Raw genomic sequence first — 8,495 nt, 5'->3', positions numbered from 1 at the left:
TCCGAAGGTGAGCTAGGTCACCCACAACACTGGGGAGATGCTTGCTCTGGATGGCCAGCCCTTCTCCTTTGAGTGGCCAGGGTTCAGTCGGCTCATGGTGCTTGTGGCCTCCTCATACCACGTGCCTGCACGCACCACATTTAGCAGGCGGGTGGTGCCCTCCCTGTATGAGGCATGCAGGGAGTACTTGAGGGAGGAGCTGCGGAAGGCAGGGCTGCAGGTAGCTTTGTACTTCACCTTGGATATCTGAAGCAGCCGAGGTGGAGATCATGCCTACTGCTCCCTCACAGGGCACTGGTACGGTCAGTCAGTGTGTCGGTGGGCTCTTCTTCGAGCGGAGGTGATGGATGAGTCCCAGACTGCAAGGGAGATCATAGTGGTTATGAACTATATGGTGCAGGGGTGGTTCTTTGGGCGGGCCAAGCTCACCCATGGGTTCATGGTCACTAACAATGGGGTCAGTATGGTCAAGGTGGCGTGTGATGCCAACTTTGTTGGCATCTGCTGTGTGGCACACAGGTTCTACCTCATACGGATGTCTTGGAGGGGGACAGGGCTCCCAGTGATGGTGCCATCACTACCACGACCAGCCAGCTTGTTTCGAAATGCAGGAAGGTGTGGTGGGCTACTTCCATGGGAGCATCAACAGGGGCAAGATGCTGTGGGAGAAACAGGCAGAGCTGAGCATCCTGCAGCACAAAGTCATGCAGGATGTGGAGACTCAGTGGAACTTGTCATACCTGATGCTGGAAAGACTGATTGAGCAACAGACAGCCACTCATGAGATGGCTTTGCTTGGCGAGATTGGGATCAGCAGTCCCTTTAACAAAACTGAGTGGGATACCATCTCCCAGATCTTGGTGGTCCTCAAGCCATTCCTCGAGGCCACTGAGATCCTCAGCGCTGGCGATGCCCTCTTTAGCCAGGTGATCCCCATAGTGAAGGAGCTTGAGAATGAAATGGAGAAGTTCCAGGGGATCAGTGTTCCTGGCTGGGGCAAGCTGCTTTCACCAGAGGTGCAGGCACTGGTGAAGCAGCTGAAGGAAGGCATCAAAAAGTGGCTGGATCGGTTGCAGTCCAGTACGATCCACGTGCTGGTGAGCATGTGCGACCTGAGGTTGAAGGGGAGCATCTTCAGCAGCAAAACCCTCGATCACTGGATAGAGGTGCTGGTGAACAGTTAGGCAGAAGGGCAGAGCTGGGGGGACATGGAAGAGGGGAAACCACTGTCCTGTGCGAGCACTCCAAGCACCAGACAATCTCCTTCATCACAGCTGCTGCCGATGTGGGCTAAGGCCTTGGCTTCAGTGTTGGGGTCCAGAGGTACCAGGTATCTGGTAGATAGCGTGGAGGCTTTGGTGACTACGTATCTTGCTGAGGACGTGGAGCCACTGCAATGTGACCCCTTGGCCTATTGGGCAACCCGCAGCCAGATGTGGCAGGATCTGGCCACGTTTGCCTGGGAACACCTGTCCTGTCCACCAACCAGTGTTCCAAGCGAGAGGGTTTTCAGTATTGCTGGGAATGTTGTGACACCCCACTGCACTTCCTTGGATCCTGGTTTGGTGGAGCAGCTAGTGTTCCTGAAGGTTAACCTCCTGCTGCTTGGGTTCCCCAAGCTCCTTGTGCAGATGAAGTGAGCGCCACCCTCTTCACTCTGCACATATTTCCTTTCTTTATTTGCTTTCACAACCATTTAACGCCCCACTCTCAGAGCTGAAGGCAGTGGTTCAGTTTTTCACCAGCCAGGAGGTGAAGAACATCTCCCTGCTGAGCTCCTGTTCCAGGACAGACTTGGAGGTAAGGGCTGGGGCTATGGTGAACAAGGAGATCCTGGGTCCTGGGCATGACCTAAAACTGCACTCTGCCAGGGTAAGAAGGCCTGGTGGGACTAGTGTTGGTGCAGCAGCCGCAGGAAATGCCAGGACTGCGAACCTCCTTGGTGAAAGGTGGGTAGGAGACACCTGATAACCTCCAGTCATTACACATGCGCAGTCCTGGCTGGTGAAATCCCAGACCTGTAAGATCTTGGAGGCCTGAGGCTTACTGGTTGCAGTGGAGTTGAGGGGGAGAACAGGCAGGCGGCTCAGATCTGACCTGGGGGTACCCTTGACTGGTCTGTGCTGGGGCCAGAACCCAAAGGGGGGGTCAAAGGGCCAGGGTCCCACCAGGAGGAATACCCAGAGCAAGAGGCTTAAGATTCTGACTGGCCTGAAGGTGGGGCCGGGGCCGGGGCCAGGGCCTTAGGGGGAGCCAAAGGTCCCAGAGAGGGGACCACAGTTGGAGGGGGTGAAGGATACCATCTGCAAGGTATGGGCCACTGTGTAGGGGAGATGCAGAGCTGCAGAAGAAATGTCACCCATAGACGTCAGGGGCCTAAATGGATAGTTTCCCACCTGGGTAACATCTGAATTGGTTTTCCATCAAGGCGGTTGGCCCAGAAACAGGTGGGCAGGCTGAGATCTAACCAGCACCAGGAAGGCGACCTGTTGCAGGCTACCATCCCTGTTGTATTCATCCAGCTCTGACTTAACACAGACATGGTTCTTTGGGTCAATCTGATATCTTTTTTTAGAGTAACTCAGTAGTTGGAGAAATATATCTTAGCAAGCTTTTGGGTTTAAAAACCCTTTGTTGGGCTGAAGAAGCATCTACAGTTGGTGTGTGTGCTCTTCCTGGATGGAATGAATAGTAAAGAAGCCAGAGTAATGCATCCTGGTATGCATGCAAGAAAGCCAGTCAGTGAAAATGTAAATTGAGGTGTCAGGGCATGAGACAGACTTGGAGGGTGGGGGGGGATGTAGCAGGTAAAAGTGGAGAGGTACCTGTCATAAATCCAATGTCTACATTGAGTCCATGAGTTTTTGTATCGAGGAAGCTAATGAAGTGAAATTCATAGGCTCATCTGTGAAAAGTGTTTGTAAGTTCCTTTTGAGGATCAGGACAGAGATTGGAGAGAGCACTTTTCTTGTGAGAAATGTGCCTCCACTGGTAATTGGGTGTTCTTGTCTTTAAAAGATTTCCAGTGTGCATTCATTCTGCTGCGCAGTTGTTTGGTCTGTCCTACATATTTTCCATCTGGGCATTTGGTGCACTGGATGAGATATATAATGTTTCTGGAGGCGTGGGTGTAAGATCTAGGAATAGTCATAGTTCTGGTGTGGGGTGTAATAATTGTAGGGGTACTGGAGATATGTTGGCAGGTTTTGCATTTCTTGTCATGGCATGGTCTGGATCCATTCAGTGTGTTTTGGGCTGTAGGAAGTTTGCTTCTGATGATGAGGTTAGCAAGGTTTGGTGCTTGTTTGAATTTACAAAACATTTTTCACAGACGAGTCTATGAGCTTCACTTCATCAGCCTCCCTGATACAAAAACTTATGGACTCAATATAGACATTGGATTTATGACACTATAACCTGCTTGACATCTGATTTTCCCCCCACTCTGCAGCCTGTCTCTCACCCCATGATGCCTCAATGTACATTTTTACTGACTGGCTTCCTTGCCTGCATACCAGCCTCTGGCTTCTTTACTGTTTATTCCATCCAGGAAGAGCACGCGTGCACACACCAACTGCAGGTGCTTTCTCAGGCTGACAATGGGTTTTTAAACCCGGAAGCTTGTCAAGATATATTTCTCCAACTATTCAGTTAGTCTAATAAAAGATATCACATCTACTCAAAGAACCTTGCCTGTCTGTTCCTTAGACCAACACGGCTATAACTAGAAACCCAAGTGACGCACTTAAGTGACACAAGTTTTGCTTTCAGTAGTTTGAGGTGCACTTTCACAGAAGCCCTTGCACCTATCTCCTTGAGACTTGGCAGGCTTCACGCCCTCAGAAGGGGCTACCGTCTCTGCTGTTTTCCTTCAAATGTGCAAAAAAAATGACAAAGTTATAGGTATTTTAGTGATTGCTCGTTATAGCCTGTGGCCAAATCAGCTGATTTGGCAGTCGAATCGAATCGGGACAGTGACTTGAATCACCAAATCGAATCACTGTCCCTCCGAATCGGCCGAATCTGAATCAAATACTTGCTGTTTCGCACAGGCCTAAATTGTGTTCCTATCTACCAGTTCTCTTAAATATTGTGTCCTCTGAAAGCTTAGGGAAGAATGCAGAAGTAATGATTTTAATAGCATGAGGGTTAGTCCTGATGCTCTGGAGTCTCAGACCTGCAGAGACTGTAAGTACAGAGTCTAATATTATTGCATTGACTTAGCAGTTGAATTTCTCATGACAAGTTCAGACCTTTCATCCCAACTGGGTATTTGCTCTTTTTGGGGCAGTGGGGGCCAACTTTTCTGGCAAGTGTACCACAAGGTAAGCTCTGTACCCATCTCAAGTGTCATTCTGATCTCTTTATCCTGCCCAATCTTTTGCTCTGCTTTCTGCTCCTTGACCTAACTACTGCTGTGTAGGGCTGTGTGAAATGAGCCCTGTTCGATTCAGATTCGACCTGAATTGGGGACAATGATTTGATCCATTGATTCGGATCACTGTCCCTGATTCAATTTGGCCAAATCCAAATCTGAAGATTCGATGCTGATTCAGTAAATCAGCGATTCGGACATGGACATCTTTAAAAAAATTTTCTACATACCTTGAGGCAGCAGGAGTGGCTTGTGATTGCTCCAATGCTGGGGTGCATGGAGTATTCAACAAGCATGCGGGGGGCTCTCCAGTGTGCTTGGAAGTGGACCGGAAGTACTTCTGGTCCACTTCTGGATCTGCTGGGGAGCATGCTGAAGGGTCACCCTGTGCCCCCCCAGCTTGGTGATCAGCCATGGTGGGACCCTGGGTGCCCCCTCCAACCCAGGAGGTACCAGTCGCCAAGACGGGGGGTCCCTGCACGCTCCGTGGTGGACAAGGAAGTGGACTGGAAGTGCTTCTGGTCTACCTCTGGGTCTGCTGCCGAACGCACTGGGGAGCCCCTTGTGCTTCTGTGGAATGCTTCATTCACCCCACCATCACAGCATTCAGAGCCCCTGCTACCTAGAGTTATGTAGAAAAAACAGTTAAAGCTGTATCTACATCCAAATTGCTGAATCTGTCTGAATTGCTCCAAATTGATTTGGAGGGTTTTGAATTGATTCAGAGAGATTAAAGCAGGGGTGGGCAAAATGTGGCGTGCGGGCCAAATGGGGCCTGCCAGGCCATTCTATCTGGCCCATGGAGCTCCTAAAAAATTTGGAAAATTAATATTTATCTGCCCCGGCTGCCTGTCATGTGGCCCTTGATGGCTTGCCAAAACTCAGTAAGTGGCCCTCCACCCGAAATAATTGCCTGCCCCTGGATTAAAGGGTCCTCTGATTTGATAGGGATTTGGAGATTCGGTCACCGAATCGGGCTGAATCTCTGCCGAATTGAATCGGGGACTGAAGCTTTGCACAGCCCTACTGCTGTGTTTCCCTGCTCCCTCCCTGCTGTGCTGTGTGCCACACAGAGGCTGCCCATGCAGTTTTTGGCACATGTGCTGTAGGTTGTCTGTGTCTGCTTTAGGGAATAGATGCTTGTTGCTTTCTTATTGTGCAGGAATTTTTCTCCAGAATATTTCTTTTAATAATTATAAGCACTCTACAAAACCTTTTATTTACAATACCAAATGGGAAAAAAAAATCATTGGTCTGGTCACAGTATTCCACTTATCCTTTTCTAGAAGAATTATGGTTATTTTTTTATTATATTCTGTCATTTAAAGTTCTCTGGACTCCATAAAAGTTGGTTTAGAAATTGTTTATTAATTAGTCACAAATTAAAAAAATGTACAATATTATTGCACTTTACAATCTCCAGGTGTTTAAAGATTTAAAGTGTGGGTTTCAGATTTAGAGAACCTGATGCTTACCTCATGATACCTTAATGCAGTTAGTGAGACTATTGGGACTGTACTTGAACTATTTGTCTCATGAGTATTGGATCATTTTTCCATATAAACCTTTGGTGGCCATTATTTTTCCTTGGCAAGAGGGAGGAATTCAAGCTTTAATAGTAAGTTCATCATATGCTTATTTTCATGTGATAAGGTTTCTTGTGGGATTCATCTGAGATTCCTTTCTAAGGTTTCTGAATATATTCAGCTTTCTGTAATTTCAGAATCGCTAACATGAGGTTTGGGGGGAAAAGTGTATATTTTAGACGTCCTTAGTATGCTATCTTTTTCATTTAAGTTGAATCAAGGTCTCTTCTACATAGCCAACAGAGTAAAAAGGTAAAACAGTTTTTACCTAGATGCTGTCCAGATGGATTACTGAATGTAACAGTAGATAAGCCTGATTTATCTGAGACAAAAGTTCACTCTACCAAAGTTCAGACTGTATACATGGTTTCCTTTAGTGATGTACCCATTTCTGAAATTTGCAGAGCTGCCACACGGAGTACTACTCATACCCTCACAAAACATTGTGCTGTGCCTCTGGAGCTATGTTCCCTTAAGCAAAGTGGATCTTCAATCCTTGTTTGGCTAAAAAAAGAAAAGAAAAATTAAATCAAAATTATCTACCTCCTAGCATGATGTTACTACTTTGGAATGACTAAAAGTGGAATACACGTGGACAGGCCCAAAAATAATGTTATGCTTAATTTGTACTAACTGGTGTTCTTTGAGATCTGTTGTTCATATGTATACTATAGTCCAGGGGTAGGCAACCCCTGGAAGCTGTGCCAGTGTGTGGCACATGAAGGCATTTTACTTTGCATGCACACCTTGGGGCAGACAGTGGGGAGAGGGCTGGTGGTGCACTGCCACAACAAGGATCCAGCCTCTCGTAGCTCCCCCGCCATCCACCCTGGCAAGCCATCATTTTACAAGTTGAGGTTGCAAGCATTTTTGGCACTCTGCTTTATAGCAGGGGTGGGGAAAATATGGCCCGTTGGCTGGATCTAGCCCACCAACGGATTTTGTCTGTCCTGCAGCAGGTGCCGCAGCTTTGTCTGGCCCAGGTGCAGGGGTCATTCTGGGCTGTGGCATGTGCGGCTGATCCGACTTTCCTCAGGTGCACAGTGGGGCTGGGGTGGTGCAGTGGCTAGACTTGCTTCCTGGCAGCTCTGGCAATGGTGGCTCCTTCCAGCTCCTCCTGCCTGGGCACCTCAGCCTGTCTGCCCTGCATTGGCTTCTGGGGGCACCAGATAGAGTGGTTGGGTGAGGTCTCCATGGACACCAGGCTGGGACCTGTGCAAATGGGGCACGTGGATGGGATGGAGCCACAGCACTGCCATGCACCCATCCCTTCCCACCTGTGGCCCTATCCCATCTCTGGCTGTGCATCCTGCTGTCCAAGGCTGGTCTCCTTAGAGCCCCCAGGATCGGTTGGCGGTGACAGCACAGAGCTGGGGCCTGGGGCAGAGCTGTGATCTACTCCCCATGTACCCCTGGATGCAGAACTGGTACCCGTTGCAGGGACATGTGGGGAGAGCAGATTACAGCTCTGCCACAGGCCCCCAGGAGCCCCATTCTGTCCCAGCCCTGGCCACCCACCCACCCCGCTCATGAATGCTGCTGCTTAACCTGCCCATGGTCCCACCCCATCTGCCTGACCACTTAAGGAGATTTGGTGAGCTGTTGTGGAGGGCTGAGGGGGGAGGATGCTTACCCAGCCTGGTGGGGTGGTGCTGACCCAGTCTGTGATAGCTCACCAAAACTCCGTAAGTGACTCTTGGGCCCAAATAATTGCCCACTTGTAGTCTATAGTCATGAGGGATTCTGGTTGGTGAAAGAACAAAAAGGTGGTTGACCCTGGTCTGTTCTTTAATTTCTTAACACGCATTTAACATTAATACTCTTAAAAACGGTAGTAGTATGCTAAATACAATAGTTTCACCTCATCAACCAAGGGCCAAAAAGCACCTCATCTCTGTATATCACCTTCAAGAAAAAGCAACAAGATAGGGGAATACATTGTGGCTTGTTTAAATATTTCTATATTTCTTTTTTTAAGTTAGAACTAAATATTTAATCCCCCTCTAAACATTACTCAGAAATGAGTGAAGATTACAACACTTCTTTTTTCTTCTTTTTATGAATCATTTTTTCCAATTTGTCTATGCTCAATAGAATAAAAGGAGAAATGCAGATGTAAAAGTTGTAAAACATTCTAATATTATAAAAGCCTTAATCTGTCTGTCTGTCTGTCTATAATGCTTTATTCATGTTCTGATTGATTCGCTGACGAGCAGCCAATCAGAGTGCGAGGAAGAAGCATTCAGACAGGAGGTGGCGGAGCGCTGCCAAGATGGGGGGGACACAAGGGACAGTGGGGGTGGGGGTGGAAGGCCAGTGCAGCTGGCTTTGCCTGCTCTGCTCTGCTCCCTGGAGGCAGCGGCAGTGCTAGCCTCGTCCCCCCTGCCCTGCTTCATGCGGGTTGCGATGATGGGGTGGGGGGGCGAGGCCACTCGTGCTAGCCTTGGCCCGCTTGTCCCCTCTTCCATTATCACTGCCTGCAGGGCCAATGTGGTGGTGGTTGGGGGAGGAGCTGGCATGCTGTGGTGGCAGTG

The 8,495-nt window shown here is 48.7% G+C and overlaps 1 protein-coding gene across 1 annotated transcript in view; it reads left to right on the top strand.

Moving 5' to 3' along the window:
* The window catches only part of BMP2K (BMP2 inducible kinase), a 159,400-nt gene that overhangs the window by 106,194 nt on the left and 44,711 nt on the right, over positions 1 to 8,495 (top strand). The window lies entirely within an intron of this gene.

This window comes from Gavialis gangeticus, unplaced genomic scaffold (genome assembly GCF_001723915.1).
Source record: "Gavialis gangeticus isolate Ggan-Ray unplaced genomic scaffold, GavGan_comp1, whole genome shotgun sequence".
Lineage (NCBI taxonomy): Eukaryota > Metazoa > Chordata > Crocodylia > Gavialidae > Gavialis > Gavialis gangeticus.
The sequence above is the reverse complement of the archived record's forward strand: the minus strand, read 5'-3'. Positions and strand labels throughout refer to the sequence as shown.